The sequence below is a fragment of the Varanus komodoensis genome, unplaced genomic scaffold (genome assembly GCF_004798865.1).
Source record: "Varanus komodoensis strain SLA01 unplaced genomic scaffold, ASM479886v1 scaffold11, whole genome shotgun sequence".
Taxonomy (NCBI): Eukaryota; Metazoa; Chordata; class Lepidosauria; order Squamata; family Varanidae; genus Varanus; species Varanus komodoensis.
The window spans coordinates 8831543-8848972 of record NW_025335317.1 but is presented as its reverse complement, the minus strand read 5'-3'; positions in this window follow the sequence as shown (position 1 = coordinate 8848972).

Here is a 17430-nt window from a genome sequence, read left to right as displayed (position 1 = left end):
GAGGCATGTTTTTGGTTTTATCATCCTCAGAAAACTTACAAATTCTCAAAACTAAATCAATTTTATGCTGACTTACTGAATAAGCAACAAGATGTACCTTTTTTCATAATCACAAAATCAGGGCAGGAAAACTGAAAGTAAATGTAAAGAGGGTCAAGTGCATATCTTGATTCCAGATTCTACTGGGCTATTTTGTTGTTTTCAAGGGTGACTTTCTAGGATGTTGAAAATGGTTCATTGAAAAGTCAACTAATTTTATAGCCCACACAGATAGTATATTGAAACAATAACTCCATCTGAAGTGCTTAAGTAGAGCTTTTGTTTCTCATTTTGTTGTTGGTTTTTCTATAGTTAAAACTGTTAATGCATGGTTAAGATTAATTAAAATAACAGCATTCACTAAATCAAGGAATAAAGTGATCAAGAAAGCATTTGCCATCAGCCTTTCTACCTATGGACAGGAAAAATGTGTTTTATAAATGATTGAATGAACCTTATCTTGTGCATTTTTACTTCCAAATGCATCCTACTGAGTGCAAAGGGGACTGCAGTCGAACTGAGCTTTCCCCAAAGTTTGATTGATAGAATAACCCAGCAACAAATTAATTTACAGAGAGAGCATGATAATGCGGCACTTGTACCTAGAATGGCCAAATAAACAACTTAGGTACCAAAGTATGATGGGATGTTTCTTGTTTCTGTTGTGTGTGTGTTTCTATGACAGATAGTTTGCATTGATTGGATCAGAGCCAGGATGAGAACTAATGCAACTGGTGAACTCAGTCAAGGCTGCCAGAGTCAAGGGGCATCATTACTGGAAATAACAACACAGCTTGCGGCAAGAAGCGCTGTTGCTGGAGTGTATGGCTAAACAAAGGAAACACCAGGAAACTACCCTGCTCCACAAGTCCCTTTCCAAGAGGTTTCAGTCACATGGTCAGGAATGAGGGAGAATTTTGTCTAGCTTGAATTCTGAAGTGCACCAATTTAAGCATATTTTTCAAAACTAGAAAGTGGATGACATGACAATTATCTTTCTTTTCCAAATCTTGTCATGCAGTTGTTAGATCAATCGAACGAAATAGTGTGGATTCTAGGGAATGATGCTTACAATAATGCATATTTTAGGAGAAATTGCATGTAAAAATAAATGCATGGGGGGTGTTTTATTCTGCAGATTAATGTGGAATCAGCAGAAACATGATTAAATACATGTGAAACCAACATGGACTAGAAATCCAGCTCTATACAGTGACCTCTCCCACCTCTGAGAAAGATTCCAAGTGCTCAAGCAACAACCCAAGAGGAATTTGACAATTTAGGTTTCTCTTCATTTCTATTTTTCCAATACTCGATTGATCTATCTTTAAGATCTTTTAAAAATGTCCACATGACATTTATGTGCAATGTTGCCCAGCACATGTATTGTTCTGCAAACAAACCTCCAAATGTAATGCATTTTAATGGTATTTTCCTTAATATGCAACTTTTGCATGCCCTTTCTGTTAATGTACACATTTTTGTACATTTTTAATTGGAGAAGTCCATCACGACATTCAGAGTCACATGAATTTGGAAGGATAGCTGAATTTCAGTGTGTATTGTTTGGAAAATGTGAAATTAGATAGACAAGAGACTGATCCTATGTCTTCTAGACATTGTTTGGGAGGGTGGCCATGATACTTTGGCCTCTCAGATTCAAGGCTGGAAATGGAACGCCAACCTCAGAGTTGGAATCTGTGCTCCATTTGCTTCCCCTTTTTGCCTCTGGGGCAGAAAGAACCAGTGTGGCTGCCTCTCTGAGGATGACTTTGGAGAGGGGCAAAGGAGCATTTTGGGGGGCAGGGGGAGGGGAGACTGCCAAAGCCAAAATATGATGTATTCTTTTGCAGCTTCCTTCTTTCCCATTCCAAAGCCAGTTGACTGAAAACAACTCTCTAGTGAGGATGCAAACCAGGAGCCATGGGGAGGCAGAAATCACTTCTGCCTTTCCTCTCACTCTGCCCTGGGTTACCATGAGCCTCCAAGTTTGGGGGTTTACAAACATCAAAGATGCCATTCTTAGGATGCTGAAATTAATTGGGTAACTAGATTACTTTCTTCCCCACGCTTACCACAGTCATGTTCCCCAAACTGTAATTCCTGGGGCTATCCAACAGCCCAGCTTGTGTCAGCATTGACCCACCTCGGTTTTCCATCCCCACCTCTTTCTGTAGTGTATCGAAACTGGATCAGATCCCTTGTTAAACCTCTTTGATCCATCTCACCATCTTTTCTCTCACCTAGAAGCACTTCTGTCCTCGCTTCATCCTCACTTTACACAATGATTATACCAGCAATAATGGGTGGCAAAGTTGACTGGGGGAGAAAAGAAGGACAAGCCAATCCAAGAATGGTCAGGGTAGAATGGAAGCTGGGATCTGCATAAACACAGTGCCAAGAGGGTATTGGTGGGAAGGAAAGACATGTGGGAAGGGAAGCCAACTTGGGGAAAAGCCATGGCTCAATGGGAAGAGCACATGTGTTGAATGCAGAAGGATTGATCTCCAGCATCTCCAAGGCTTCCTGTGCTCCTTTGGTTCCCTGAGAGAAGAAGCTGGACTCATAACCTGGCTTCCTCCAGAGAAGAATGGCATGGGGCTTCCATGGCCAAGCAAGAGAGGTAGCAAACTTACCCTGCGTCATTTGTGTGTGTGTGTGTGGAGTGGTGAGTACAGGTTTTTGATGGCCTCCAGACAAGGCATCCCTGTGGACCCCCTCTCGCCACCCACCCACCCATCCTATGTATTCTATTTATATCCCACCTTTTTCCTGTCCTACGGTAGTGTATACAATCCTCCCCTCCATTTTATCCTTGAATCAATGCTGTGAGGCAGAGAAGGGTGAGAGTCAGTGAGTTGCCCAGAGTCACCCAGTCATGGCTGAGTAAGGACTAGATTCAAAGAAAAGCCAAGCCAGGACTGGACATTTTATTCGATTTTATTTAAATCCCACCTTTTTCCTCTTGCAAAGGACTCAAGATTGCTAACGTGATCGTCATTCTCTCTATTGTATCCTCCCTAGAACCCTCTGAGTCCTTCCACTTCCCTGTCCTAAATCTCCTTCCAACCCACTAAATGGAATGATCCCACATCCAAGTGTTATGAGAGAGGGAGAAGAATCTCTCCTTCCATTTCTCCACACCTTGCATTACTTTAAACACTTCTGCCATGTCTTCCCTTACGCAACCTTTTTCTAAGCAGAACAGCCCCAGCTGCTGTAGCTGCTCCTTACAGCAGGGGAGTTGCTTCCCCACCCCCAGTCATTTTAGTTGCTCTTCTCTGCAATTGTTCCAACTCGATAATGTCCTTTTTCAGGTAAGGGAGGCCTGAATGATACACACTGTTCTAAGTGTGGTTGCACCACATATACGTACAGTATAAGGGATGTACAATCATGGCAGCTTGTAATTAGGATTTTAGGAAATTCTGTTCTAATTTTGCCTAACGTGGCATTTACCTTTTTCACAGCAGATGCACACTGGATTGATATTTTCATCAAGTTGTCCATGACAACCCCAGATCCCTTTTCTTGACCAATAATTGCTAGCTCAGATCCTGCTGAATCACACATTGAAGCCTTTTGTCCATTAAAAATATCCTTGCCCATAGAAAAATGGCATTTCGGGGGGAAAGGTTCAAAACCTACTACTCATTCTCACGGTTTAGTGCCCCATTGCAAAGCCACAGAATTCCCCCCTCCCCATTGTTCTCTGAATCGTACAGCCCAGGAAAAGCTGTTCTGTATTAGTCTGCCATGTAAATAGGTCAGAACTCTCTCAGTGATGCTAAGTTGGGTATACACACTTCTAAGTGGTAATTATGACCCAGAATTTTGCACATGAACATCAGTGACGCCAGTTTGCTGCCATTTGCTTCACCTATTATATCTATACCAAGAAAGAGAAGCTGTGAAGGAGGGAAAAAACCCTCTGAACCTGGTCTCCTTTACAGGAATGTTGTTTTATCAGAAGCACTGTGGCTTTATCTCACTGGCACCCAACCTAAAGAGAACAGCTTGTGACTGTGCAAAAGTTTCCAGGCTGTTCTCCTGGTGTCACACCTGCAGGAAGGTGTGCAAAAGCCCAGGAAGGGTGCACCGCATCTCACCTTCATCCTGGGATGTGAACTCTGTTTTACAACATATCACTTGCCAACACCACCACGGATTTAAATAGGACTGGGAATTATTGACAGAAAGCGATACAGAGCAAATAACATGTGCCATTCTAGCAGTTCCCAAATTCATCCTTTCTCAGTCACATCCGATGTGCTAACAAAACAAAAGGAAAAAAAATGCATCTACTATTACTTCATGCTAATTGGAAATTTTCTAGCACATTTCAGAAAATGTATCCTACTTTTAATGATGGCTGAATTTGAAATGTGTAGAACAGTTAAAACTTTGCCATGGTCCAGGGAGGCATGCCATGGACTGCAGCTTCCCAAACATTTAAAAGGCTGGAGGAGGGCAGGTGAGAAGTTGCAGTAAAGGGGACTTGGGGTGCTTCCAGATGGAGGTCTGTGCAGTCCGTCCGTCCTTTCCTCTGTCATGGATTCTTTGCAGTGAGATAAAAGAGACAAGAAGTAGTGGGGCAACATGGGAGGGTTATGACTGAAGGATGCCGTTACGTGGACCCCAGGTAAAATTCCAGAAATGAAACAGGGCAATTGCACCAGAGAACCTAGTCTGAAAGCCCCTCCGGCGCTTCTACTCTCTCTCTTATTCTCGCTCAATTGCCAGCATGTTTCTCTTTTAAGCATCGTTTGTATCAATTTCTTAGTAATGCAGACCCAAGGAAGGGCAAATCTCTTGTGTAAGAAGCAAAAGACTGACCTAATTCTCCCTATTGCAAGCCACAGCTTCTCCTTTCCCCAGGTCCCATGCCAGAAGGATCCGCAGAATTTCCCTCCCAGTGTGGCTTGCCTAGCTTCCAATCAAACTGCCCAGAGCCCATGGGCTGTTTTAGGGTTCTGGGATAGCTGGCTAGCCAGGGCAACAAGCCACTCTCATTATGGCTCTGGCAAGGATAATGATGTTCATCTGACCCCTGGCTTGGGAGAGGGACGCATGGTGGGGGAAATAAGCCACTGTGTCTTGTTCAGCCACTGTGATGGAACGAGCCAGCCCAACATCCCCCTCTGCCCCAGGACCCCATGGCATGCCATTGAAAAATATACAACAAAGTAAGATATAATGTGATCTATCCGTTTTCAAGGCCATCTGCTATACAAAATATGTAGAAGACCAATGGGGGCAGTTGGTGGTTGTGCAGCTGGGGCTCTGCAAGTGTTTGTGGACTTCCTCTTTGCTTGTCTTGCTTTGCAGGGCCAGGCCAAGTGTGAGAGGACACCTGCGGATGCTGAAGGGCAGATTCCAAATGGATTCCCCCCAGCCCTACACACTATCCAGTTTCTGAATGAAGGAGTGCTCTAAAAATGTGTCCCCTTTGCAAAATATCATCTAATGACAGAAACTGGTTGAGAGTTTGGAATTTGCAGTCTGTTTAATGGGAAGCTGTGCTTCTAACACATTTCTTCACAATGTTATTTTAGGCTGTCTCTAGCAGTGACAGCCTAAGAATAGGACTGTGGGGAAGTCTCTTGGGAGCATGGGAGGACCCATTTGCCCTGGCTTGGAATTCCTCCAGGCTTTGGGGGGCCTCTGTGCAGGATGCCTCCCGCAGGGACTTTACCTTCTCGCCTCTGTTTGCACCAGCTCCTGCTGCTCTCCTCCCCTTTCTTAGCACTGCTCCCACCTGCTTGCAGGAGAAGCAGCATGCCAGGGAGCGAGGAGGCTGGGCATCTTCAGGTGCTCCTTCACAGCACTCCTGTTGCCTGTCCAGAACAAGAAGGGTGGGGTGGGGGGGGGGAAGCAACTTGAAATAGGGAAGAGGGGGAGTAGGTTCGGGGGGGGGGGGGTTTGTTGGCCCCTGTCAAGTGCCCAGCCATGCTGACCCTTGATGTCAGCCCTACTGGCAAGATGTAATATTTAAAGGGGAAAATTAATATGAGTCCCACCCTGGTACCAGTTTATTATTCCCAGTTTTGTCACTAGGAAGAATGCAAAGGGAGAATGTCATATAACTTAACAACAGGAGCAATCTCATTCCAATTAGCTTCTAATTTAACTATCATCAGCAGAAACACCTCCAGTAAAGAATATGCTTTCATGAGCCAACTGGCAGTAATTGCAAAATAAATACTTGCCACAGAATTCAAGCTGGCCCCATCTGAGCCTGACAAACAGAAAGCACTTCTAGTCAATATTGTAAATAGCAGAAGGAAAAAAACCATGATGCCAAGGCTTGGGGATGTTCTTTATCTGATCATAAATGGGAAATGCATATTCTCTCTCCTAGGGAATGCAAAACGGTCCATCGTTATGACTGGATTTTAAACCACTTTCATGGGTCAAAAATACTTGTAAACAACCAGGTTTTTAGGCCAAGCATAGGTGCACCTACTTCCCAGAAAGAGGAACAGAATATTTTTCAGAGTAGAATAAGCTATGAGGTGGAGTTGTTAGTAAAAATAGTAGCCTTTCTTCTTTCTTTCAGTAACATTTGGTCAGCCCTACACTCCTCATTTTCCTGTTTCAAGTAGAAGCCAATATTTTTCTTAATTCATTCTTTCCAAGTCAAACCCGAAACCTAACAATGAAATACTGTATTACAGCTCCTTTAGATGATATTTGAATGAATCTATTCAAGTATAGACCATGTACCCCAACATGTTCTAGGTATAGCAATGTAGGCCTTTTCTCTGGAATTGTCATCCTTTGTACTCTCACATGCAAATCACGCAGTGCTTTAAACTATTTACCTCCAGCTTCTGCTCCATTACTTAGCTTTAAATGGCAGGGAAATTGGGACGTATCCAAAGCAGAGTTTGGATTAGGGTATCTCTTGCTCGCTCTGTCTCCTTTCTGTTGTCCCACGCATTCTATTGCATTTTAATCCTGCCCTTCTGTTTCCTTCTAGACCAGCATCCATCATTCTGAAATAAGTAAGTGAACACTTGCCATGACTAGTTTTCGGAAATCCTCTTGGTTCTTGGGCAGCGACATCTGTGGCTCAGGAGTGCAAGACGTGGGCCTCCGTGCTCAAAATTACGGTGCCTTTGGGCTCTGCCAGTGGATGATGGATGTCCACTTGGCTAGGTCCACAGCTGAGTGAATGGAGCATGGAAGGGGTCAATGGAAACCTAATTTGCTTGCCCTGTCAGCCATAAAAAGGCATTATACAAGCAGCTGCCCAATGAGAGGAAAGGGGATCAGTGCATAGGAAACTGGCCACTAAGCTATGCAGCAGGCAGGTTTGGTCCCACAGGAGTTGCGTGGCACCAAAAAAGCAAAGAGGACAGATTTCCATATGGTTTGCATGGGCTGATTGATACATAAGCACACATTTAGAAAGAAGTGTAATGATTGTAGAATTAGAAAGGCAGGGCATTTCATCACTGTGCAGAAGACTGTGAACAGGTGACCGGTGAGACTGCTGTGGTTTGCTGCCCAGGTCTGAACTGTTCATAAGAAACTTCAAGGCAGGGGTGGGCAATGTGCAGGCCATGGGCCCCCCTGATGGCCCCCACCATAAGAAACATGCTTTGAAAATCCACGAAAAAATGGAGTACACAGTGCCCAGAGGGGCTCTTGTAACCATTCCTGCAAACAGACTAGATTTGCCTTTCTGGTGCTCCCAACCAGCCGGCTTATAGCAGGAATAGGGAAACTCTGTCCCTCCCAGTGTTGCTGAAAGACATTCCCATCAATCTTGAGCATTACCTGGGCTGGCTGGGGCTGTTGCGATTTGGAACCCAACATCTAGATGGCCTCAGTTTTTCCCCACTCTAAAATCTAAATTACATTGGTTGGCCACCCAGTATGATGGGAAGGAACCTAGGAAGTGGTGTCCAAGTGTATACAAACTCGCACATGCTTGTGAGCCAGTCTGTTGCAAATGAAGATGTTTAAATGCTCACATGATCTGCTCGCTTCTACTGGCACAGGCTGACCTGGTTTCTTCATTTACACTCCAGTGCAGGGGACAGATGGCATTACGCTTATGTGAGGATTATCACCTAGCAAATCCAAGTTCTTATCCACTTCCAGTCAGAAGATGGGTCAAATGGAAATTGTGAACACTAAATCTTCCGCACCTGAAGATACTGATGGGAAATGTTCTAACACATGTATGTGAAAAGCACAAGGTTCACAGTTTGACTCAGTAATAATGGAAGCTTTCATTCCCCCAGCCCCTCAAGGTCAGAGACAAGTACCATGCTGGATTCCAGATTTTATCTACTCATTTGCAAAGCAGACATTTGCTAAACTTGTCCTTCTGTTAAAGACTGTTGAAATGTAGCTAAACACACACAAGAATGCATGTGAAGTCCTGTGGCTCAGTAACAGAAGTGCATACAGATAAATAAAATTCCTTCCATCCATCCATCCTTCTCCAGGACCCCATTCAGCAGAAATCCTAAAGGGAGGCAGTAGGCAGCACCTATTTCTTTGCAATGAGTGAGCTGCAGGAATCCACTAATTGAATGGGGCTTATTTTCAAAGATGAAGCAAGCTGTAGGGCATGTTTCATGATCCCTACTGAGTTACAAAAATAACTCAATAGGTGCTGCATCTGTCAAGCAACTTAAGTTTAGCACCCTCCAGCTGTTAGTTTAAAGAGCATCTTCTAGCCCTCAGAAGAGCAAGGGCTTTCAGCTATCTCAAGAAACATCAGCTGGCCATTGGTAAAGGTAAAAGTAAAGGTTCCCCCCCACACACATGCTACTTGTGTCCTACTCTGGGGTTGGTACTCAGCTCCGTTTGTAAGCCAAAGAGCCAGCCATTGTCCAAAGATGCTTCCATGGTCATGTGGCTGGCATCACTAAATGCCAAGGCGCACCAAATGCTGTTACCTTTCCCACCAAAGTGGTACCTATTTATCTACTCCCATTTGCATGCTTTCAACTTGCTAGGTAGATAAGAACTGGGAAAAAGCACAGGGACATCACCCCATCGTGCAGATTCAAACTGCTGACCTTCCGATCAACAGCCCAGAGGCTCAATGGTTTAACCCGCTGTGCCACCTGCGTCCCAGTATTCGTATTCATGGGCAAACTTTAACAAGAAAGGAATAGTGGCCATGTGGAGACTCTACTGGGAAAATGTCAAGGAGGTTCTTAAGGTTCAGTGAGTGGTCGAATAAACTTCCCCAGGGTCCAAACAGCAAAATAGCTTCTTGAAAGTATGCCAAGTCCTCCTGGCGCTTGGCTTGTTAAGAAGAGCATCAGCGATAATAAGGCCAAGCATCCTGCCTTGGCAAAACAAATGGAGCCGCCTACCGTGGTGAAACAGGCATGTGCTCCGAGAAAGAGGGAGGGGGCCTGGAGGCATCCTGGCAGGCTTTGCAATACTGGCGGAGAGCTCTAGGGGATGCCTGGTGAGAGAGGCTGTCTTCCAGTTCTCGGCCTCAGGGAGGAAGTGACTCATTGCTTGCCCGGGCATCTTTGGAGGTTCACAGAAATAGGTCTGGGGTTCAGGGAACTGATGGGCCAGAAAAGGGTTGGGTAACGGGGTGTTTTGGTTTGTTTATTGCTGCATCCATATATAATCAAAGTATTTAAAAAAAAAAAACTATAGGGCAACTTCATCCTCAAACTTAAAGTAGGGTGCCTTGGTGGGACCAGGCTCAGAAGACTTTCTTTTCATTTGACACAGGATAAAAACATTCCTATTCCCTGTTGGGCTTCATGTTTCAAAAGCAATTTGTATATCCAACTGAGTGATCCTTCCTTCCTTCCTTCCTTCTGCTAAAGATATTGCTAACACTTTTGAATTTAGAAGATTTGTGTCCTATGAAAATTCACGTGCATGGATTGCGTGAGCATTAATGACGCACCCCTCAAAGCCAGTCCTTAAACCAGCTTTTCTCATCTGCAATGTCAGGGCTGAACAGGGCTGATTCTGTCTCTAGATTGCATCAGCTCACTCTGATCCATGTAGAGCTAGTTGGACAATACTGATGGATGGCTTATGGCCATTTGGTGATTGTGTGTTATTCAACATATCAGCTGCCCAGGTCATTTTGTGTCCCAGATATCAGTCCATGATTTGACAGGACCAGCAGCAGTATCACCAGAAACCCTCCATGTGTCCTCTGGAAACCATCTGGATCTATTAGCATCTGAGAATGGGGTATTTTAATAGGTCCCTGACCTTGCAGTGGGGAAAATTTGCCATGAATCTTAATCTCGGCAGGCAGTGATCTGACCATGACTAAGGGACCAATTCAAAGTCTTCACCTTCAGATCACTATCCCCATACCTGGCTGAAGAAAGCACGCGTCCTATTCCATGTGTTGTGCTGATGACATGTTGGGACAGTCTCACGGTTGCCACGGAGTCCATGAAATCCCAAGCAGCCCTAGGTAGGGCTACTTTGTGGCATGGATGTTAATGTCCCCCGGGACCATCAGCTGGGGGGACCTCAGCATCTCAACTGAGACCGCCTCTATCAGCTCAGGTGTGGAATTCCCATAGAGCACAGCAACCAGCACTCAGGTCTATCCTGATGAGAACTGGATACCCCAGTGTACATACCTCCTCCCTGCTTGTCCACCAGGCCTCAGGAATACATGCCAGATTGGCCACTTCATCTACTATTAAATGATGGATGAAGCAGGTTGTATTCGGACCATTTTGGCATTTAGCAGCAGCATCAGGAGACCTGAGGGGAGGTTATAAAGCACCCACCAACATGCAGGTGTGAGGAGGACCAGAATGTGGCACAGCTGTTAACTGTCTGGGCTGCGTTCCCCTTACCTGGCTAGTCTTCCCAATGCATCTTCCATTCTACTGATTGGGTCCTCCTTGGATCACCTTGCTTCAACCCGTATCTTCTCCAAGGCATGATTTCACACTCAGGGAAGGGGAAAAGCCATTTCTCCTTCGCCACAGGCATTAAGCAAATCAAATAGGCAAAGGCATCTGGTGTGGGTTTGTGTGGCCCTTGACCTTGTTTACCAAAGTGGTTCCCCCGAAGGGGCAGCCAGAATTGGGGTCCTCTCCCTTGGGGTCACTGGCACGCTGCTTGGAGGGAAGGCCTTTGGAGTGCCCACATTAGCCATCTGCCAGCTTTCATCACTTGACAGCAATGGGAGCTTTGCTCAAAAGATGGTGCTGAGACCGACAAAAGCAACCTACAGCCTGGAAAAGAGGCTGGTAAGATGGTTAAAATTAATAATAGCAAAGTCTTCTTTCATCTCTCTTGGAAAATGTCCTGGTTTGCTTGCAGGCTTCAGTTTTTGAACATAAGCACATGCAATTTGCAAGTTTGGATACACAATTATGCAGAGGATTAAAAAGTGACTGAGCTAATTTCAACACAAGACAACCTGGAAGTCTGCCCTCTACTGGGCTGTTTTTGAATTACTATGGTTTTGGCAAATCTGTGCTTATAGGGGAAAGTTTGCCACAAGTAAGCTAACCACACAGAGAAAGTTTTTAAAGACATGATTCTATGTAGGTGCAGCCAGAAACCTACCTGCAATTCCCAGCAAGCCCCAGTAAGCCATACTGTCTGAAGCATCCTGGCAGATGTAGGGTTTACTCCCTAAATAGGTATAGGATGGCACCCTAATATTTCAGTCTGACATTCCTGAATATGGAACCATTTTGTTAGGAAGTTGCTCTAATGGATGTCTAAAAGAAAGCCAAGATGGAGCACGGATGTGCCACAAACTAGGGAGAGCTGGGTTGAAAAGCCCTTTTATTTTCAAATTTACTTAGGACACAATCCTAACCAAATTTATGTAGGGAAAAAAGGCCTACAACTCCCAGCAAGTCCGAGCTAGCAGTGCTGGGTGAGGCATGCTGGGAGTTGTAGGCCTTTTTCTCCTTTTCTCTCTGAACTTGCTTAATATTGCATCTTTAGTGACCAGGCCCAGTTACCAGTTCTCCATCTTACTGACCCTTCACAGAGCGGATGGTGAAGATGGGGTGCCAGCATGCCCATGTGCCACCCTGAGCAACAGGGAAGAAGGGTGGGCAGAAATATGAAGAGGAACTTCCATGGGGCCGCCAGTCTTCTTGGTGGAAGACTGGCATCAGGCGGGTTTGAAAAGGAGCCAGGGAAGCTTGAAAGAGTGGCAGCAACAAACGAGACATCTTCATTCAGCTGAGCCAGTCATAAAGCTAAGAGAAAATGATGCGCCACCAACCTCTCACCTCTGGATTGCATTTGTCCTGATACTGAGAGGGGAAGACAACCCTGCTATGTGGGAACAATACCTGGTGCTCTGCAGATGTTCCAGACCACAGTTCCCATCAGCCTCAGCCAGTCTGAACTATGATGGGTAATTATGGAAGTCTGCATTCAATATTAAACAATATGGCTGCATTCAATATTAAACAAGAAGGTGCTGGAACCCTCTGAACATTTATTTATTGCATCTTTGAGCCAGAATGTATCTTTACAGGTTAGAACGGGAAGCGAGTGACATTTCATGTGAGCACAATTAGGATTGTAAACTTAGAAGAGCTCCTCTGGATGGATGGGTGAAAAAATCAAAATGTCTTTGCTGCCGGCATGATCGAGAGTGAAGCACGGGCCCAAGTGAAGAAGCAGTTATCTGGGATTCTTCCCACGGTCTTCCATTTCGCTGGGTAAGAAGCCCACCCACCTCCCCCACAAGCAATTACACCGTGATGGCGGTAGGACCATTGCCTATCTTCTCGGGAAAGAAAAGCCAGGTGCTTCAAGACAACCAAGATGGAACTGCCTCCCCACATTCAGGGGGGTAATCAGTGAAAGGCAAAACATGGGATTCCTACACCCCTTGTTTCCATCCCCAGCTGGTGTATTGTGCAGCACAAGGGCCATATGGGAAGCTAATCTGAACAAGCAACGAAGACTTTGGAACCCGACTTAGAAAGCAAATCACAACGATGGAGCAGGAATATATTGCGACTGAATGGGCATCACTGAGCCAAGTTTGTCCAGAGGCAAGAGAGACCCCACAATACATCTGTGGCTTGTGCTTCTTCATCTTTGCCTTCAGATTTAAAACAGTGGTGAAGCAGGCACTTTAAAATCACAAGGCTTACAGCACCTCCTCCTGAACCCCTTGTGAAACCCTGCAACACAAAATGGGAGAAAGAGCAAAAACCTTACCAGCTGGTTCCTTTCAAGGATGCTCCTAGAACAGGGGCAGGGTATCTTTTGGGGCCTGCTGTCGCCGCTGACATGATGAAAAGTTCATGCAGGTACCATCATGAATAGCTGGAGTGGGGCACACCATTAGCCAGTCCCTAGGATCTGGGAACAAGGTTTGCGCTTGGCAAACCCATAATTCACATGCCCATAGAAATTTGATTGCTGAAACCTGATTTTCTGCCCCCAACTTATTACTGGTATTCAATTGTCCTTATTCAAATTTAACTATGTTAAATTTCTGCCCACCCTGATATAACCTCTGGCCCTGAAAATACACGTGCCTTTGGAACAAAGAGATGACTACTTTTGGAGTCAATTGCCTGAAGAGGTGGTGGGTTCTTCCACAGTGGAGGCATTCAAGAGGCAGTTGGACAACCATCTGTCAGGAATGCTTCAACCTGGAGTCCTGCATTGCACAGGAGGTTAGACCTGATGGCCTTTCCAACTCTACTGTTTGAGGATTCTAGGATGTTAGGATTTCTCTTCCCTCCTGCCCATCCCCACTAAATTCCCTGAAAACTATGTGGGTTTGGTTTGGCCAAAATCACCAAGGAATTTTGACCAAAACAACAAACTGAGCTAAATAGATCAAATTTTAAATGGCGGAATACAACCTGGCAGCTCACAGACCTCAATGTCAGAGGATTGTGGGCATTCAATGGGGGTGGAAGTGAAGGTTCCCTCTGTGTTTCCCTTAGCCTGCCAAAGAGATAGGGCAGGTTTTCCTGCTAACTGTGGCTCACCTCCTTCACCTTGCATGATTCCTGCAGTGTCTGGCTGTGTCCTGCTTCGCCATGTCCTGCTTTGTCAGGATGAATTGTCATTCTTGCCTCACTGGATCATGCCAGGCTTCATTGTCACCTTGGCTTTCCTCCCCCGGTTTTGCTGCCTTGCCACTTAGCCTTGCTTTGCTGCTCCTGGACCCTACCAGGTTATCCTTCCCTAAGGCATCTGCTCCTTACTCTATTGCTTCCCTGGTTATTTACCTCTAGCCTGTTCTATGGCTACAGCTTGAACTCGCCGTTACACCTTGCCATTGGACTTTGGACACTGTATTGCCTCTGATTCATTTCCTGTTGCCCACACCCCCGACGCTGGCATGCAGGAGGTGGGGATGAAAAAGATTTCTCCAAGTCTCGCCCTTGAGGAGTCCCAAGGAGGCTCCATGGACTTCACTGTGGAGCTCAGTAGACCAGATGACACATGCAGAGCAGAAGTTCTGCCTCCATGCCATAGAGTCTAGCGAGTGAAGAAGGTTGTTGATGATCATCTCTCCATTTCGAGGAACCAATCACCCACAACGCATCACTTCACAAAATGCCCACAGGTTTAAAATCTGGGCTCTCTCAATAGGCATTTGATATGATTCCCTTTCAAACAGCCTTCCCCAGCTCAGTGCTCTCCACCTGTCTTGGACTTCAAGTGCCATCAGGTTCAGCCAACATGGACAATGGCTGGGAATGCTGGGAGCTGTAGTTTAAAGCATTGTGAGGGAACTCGGTTGAAGAAATCTGGGTTAGGGTGACAGACTAGGACTGGGGAGGCCTGGGTTCAAATTCTACTAAAGCTGACCACCTTTTGTCAGTTCATTCACCAACAATTAATTTATCATGATCCGAGTAGTAAACAGTCTTACTTACTCGTCAGGATTACTTACTTGTCATTTTGCAACAGCAGATCCTCCTAGATTTTAGACCTGGGGAACGATAAACCAGATGTTATCAACAGAATGTAATATCAAATGCCCAAATACAAAGGAGCCTCACTCATGAGCACCAAGAGGTTGAAGGAGAACACCACCAGGGGAAGAAGCAGGCTGCGGTAGTGAAGAGGAAGACAACTCCAGGGGACTCTAATCCATGGGCCCCTTGCGCCTGTCCAGCCATGCATACCCTTGACACTGACTCTGGCAATAAATGCAACTCTTTGAAATAGAATAATAATTAAAAAACACCGATCATGGTATCAGTACCTTTCAATACAACTAACACAAGCATACACAAATACAAATGAGCTCATAAATCTTCAGAGGTAATTAAAAACCCTTTGAATAAACCTTGGGTAGCTCAAAAGCCAGCCAGCCCTTAATCTTTCTGGGAGCCTAGCGCCCTCCCCAACCAAAACCTGAGATTCCACAGAGAATTTGTTAGGGTGTCATTCAGTCCACTTTGGTAAGCTTCCCAGGAACAGCCTGCTGTCCATTATGGGAAATGCTGGGTCAGCCGAGGGTTCGGATGAACTGTATCAGAATTCGTCCCTTCAAGCATCCGCAGACTTCCTCTTGTGCTCAGCCTGGTCTCCCACAGCAATGGGCAGGCTGCTTTCCTGGCAAGCCCTTCGTGAGTAGATGTTTCTCCAGCATCAGCTGCAGCTGCTCCCACCAGGTTCTTCCTGACTCCGGAGAGGGACGCTGCTTGTGCAGCACGTGGCGCTCGGTTCCTGGGGAGCGCCCCATGAATGCAGGGTGTGCTGGTCAGGCACGTGAACTCTGGGCCACTGAGCCACCTCGGAAGGATTCCTCACACAGCCATAAGTCAGACCAACCCAACCAGACAATGCTTAAACTTTGCCATGTATGCTTTATAGAGCAAATTATTTACCTGCACCTTCAGCTGAAAAGACGCCAAGGCAAAGGATCAAGATGAACAGCAAGCCGAAGAGTTTCAGGAACTTCATGGCTGCACCAGGTCACCGACAGTCTCTCAAGAAAACTGAAACAGCTCCGTGCAAGGCTCATTTATTTTTATAGCTAGCAAAGCACATATGACTGTTCATGATAGGAGAAGATTCAGCCTTTGCACTAGTTTCTAGGAGTGTCACCTCTGTGCTGGCAAAAAATTGGACACCTTCCAAAATCAACATGACACATGAAAATCAGAGAGCTATTGTCATAAAGTGACAATTCGATTGCCATGATCAGAATAGTAAAAAGTCTTACTTATCTCTGTTGGGAATGAGCTTGAGCTGTTCATTTTGCAACAGACACATCAACATTTAAGTGTGGACTGTTTGTTAAGTGAGATGCACTACTGGATTGTATCATGTTTGTGAAAGTGGGGAAAGAGGTAGGGCAAGAAAGCCAACGAGGCGACTCTGACCCCTCCAAACTCAGAAGTTGACGGATATCCTATGTGTGGTGAGTGGAATGTGAAGGTTGAGGTTGCTTCTGCAGACCTCCTGCCACACAAAGGCTGATATCTATGGAATGCGCTCCCCAGAGAGGTCCACCTGGCGCTGTCGTCATTTGTTTTTCGGGGCCAGGCGAAGACCTTTTTATTCAAAAGTCATTTTAACTGTTAATACTATTTATTTATTTTATTCTTCGGCCAAGGCGACTTATTTTATATTGTTAACTTGTTTTTATATTTTTATTGTGTAATATTTTAATTGATATATTTTGTGAGCCGCCCCGAGGCTTCAGCGAATGGGGCGGCATAGAAATTTTCTAAATAAATAAATAAATAAATAAATAAATATCAGCTGTTTCAGTGCAGCAGCTTGAGCATAAGGAGAGGTGGTGGAGGCATCACCAGAACCTTGCATACACTGGTGGGGCTTTTCTCTTCTCCTCATAAAGAAGTACAGAAATGGTCCAAGGTCACCCTTGCAGTCCTGGAGCCATAGCTGGGGTTGTTCTTGTGTGGTGTTGACTGACTTCCTTCTGCATTCCATCCGCACGGGTGGACACCACAGATAACTGTTTCCCACTCCTTGCAAGTGCATGGCACACGTGTGCTCAGATCTCATAGCACCGGGACTGGAGAGAAACTTATTCCTGCAATGGATTGCCACTGCTGGACCACACGATTAATTCTAAATGTTCCAGCATAGCTTTAGAATAATGCAAAAGCAGTATTGCTGCTGAACATCAAGAAAGCAAAAATCATGAGTACAGAACAGTTACAGGACTTTACTGTTAACAAGGAAGAAATTGAAATTGTGAAAGATTTTCGATACCTTGGCTCAGTCATCAGTCCAAAGGGAGACTGTGGCGAAGAAATTAGAAGAAGACAGACTGGGAAGGGCAGCAAGACAGAAACGGGAAAAGTTCATCTAGTGTAAGGAATGGAGACCAAGGCCAAGATTGGTCTCCAGAATACACTATTGTATTCCTGATCACTATGACAGAGCGTGAAGGCTGGACAGTGAATTAAACTGACAAGGAGAAAATTGAGG